The sequence below is a fragment of the Schistocerca gregaria genome, unplaced genomic scaffold (genome assembly GCF_023897955.1).
Source record: "Schistocerca gregaria isolate iqSchGreg1 unplaced genomic scaffold, iqSchGreg1.2 ptg000635l, whole genome shotgun sequence".
In the NCBI taxonomy this organism is placed as follows: domain Eukaryota; kingdom Metazoa; phylum Arthropoda; class Insecta; order Orthoptera; family Acrididae; genus Schistocerca; species Schistocerca gregaria.
In genome coordinates, this window is record NW_026062021.1 from 683155 (window position 1) to 684778 (window position 1624).

Here is a 1624-nt window from a genome sequence, read left to right on the forward strand (position 1 = left end):
ATTATTGACTTTTTAGCTGGCTTTGGTGCCTTGGACATGAGATAGGACCTTAAGATTCTGCATGAAAGGAGGACTAGCAGCCGAGATGCACGGGAGAATGCGAAAAGTGTTCATATGTAGTAAAAACCTTAGGAATCCGTCCGTTTTCGTCATTTGTTATCGAATCGACTTAAAGCCAGATCGTTACATTGGCTGCTCTTCTCTCTGAAACGGTTGCACTTATCGTCTGCAAAGCTATGTCGCGTGCTGCGGTATGCGGAGACACTAAAAGCACCATAGTGGAACACAGATGAAGCTTCTAAGTTGATGTAATAGCCAGTAAGAAGTAGTACAATTCAAGTTTTAGGTATCGATTATTGACTTTTTAGCTGGCTTTGGTGCCTTGGACATGAGCTAGGACCTTAAGATTCTGCATGAAAGGAGGACTAGCAGCCGATTTGCACGAGAGAATGTGAAACGTGTTCATATGTAGTATAAACCTGAGACATCCTTCCGTTTTCGTCATTTGTTATCGAACCGACTTAAAGCCAGATCGTCACATTGGCCGCTCTTCTCTCTGAAACGGTTGTACTTATCGTCTGCGAAGCTATGTCACGTGCTGCGGTATGCGGAGACACTAAAATCACCACAGTAGAACACAGATGAAGCTTCTAAGTTGATGTAATATGCAGTAAGAAGTAGTACAATTCGCGTTTTAGGTATCGATTATTGACTTTTTAGCTGGCTTTGGTGCCTTGGACATGAGCTAGGACCTTAAGATTCTCCAATAAAGGAGGACTAGCAGCCGAGTTGCAAGGGAGAATGTGAAAAGTGTTCATATGTAGTAAAAACCTGAGAAATCCATCCGTTTTCGTCATTTGTTATCGAATCGACTTAAAGCCAGATCGTCACATTGGCCGCTCTTCTCTCTGAAACGGTTGTACTTATCGTCTGCAAAGCTATGACGCGTGTTGCCTTAGGCGGAAACAGGAGAAGCACCATAGTAGAACACAGATGAAGCTTCTAAGTTGATGTAATAGAAGGTAAGAAGAAGTACAATTCAAGTTGTAGGTATCGATTATTGACTTTTTAGATGGCTTTGGTGCCTTGGACATGAGCTAGGACCTTACGATTCTGCATTAAAGGAGGACTAGCAGCCGAGTTGCACGGGAGAATGTGAAAAGTGTTCATATGTAGTAAAAACCTTAGAAATCCGTCCGTTTTCGTCATTTGTTATCGAATCGACTTAAAGCCAGATCGTCACATTGGCCGCTCTTCTCTCTGAAACGCTAGTACTTATCGTCTGCACAGCTATGTCGCGTGCTGCGGTATGCAGAGACACTAAAAGCACCATAGTAGAACACAGATGAAGCTTCTAAGTTGATGTAATAGCCAGTAAGAAGTAGTACAATTCATGTTTTAGGTATGGATTATTGACTTTTTAGCTGGCTTTCGTGCCTTGGACATGAGCTAGTACCTTAAGACTCTGCAGGAAAGGAGGACTAGCAGCCGAGTTGCATGGTGGAATGTGAAAAGTGTTCAAATGTAGTAAAAACCTGAGAAATACGTCTCTTTTCGCCATTTGTTATCGAATCGACTTAAAGCCAGATCGTCACATTGGCCGCTCTTCTCTCTGAAACGGTTG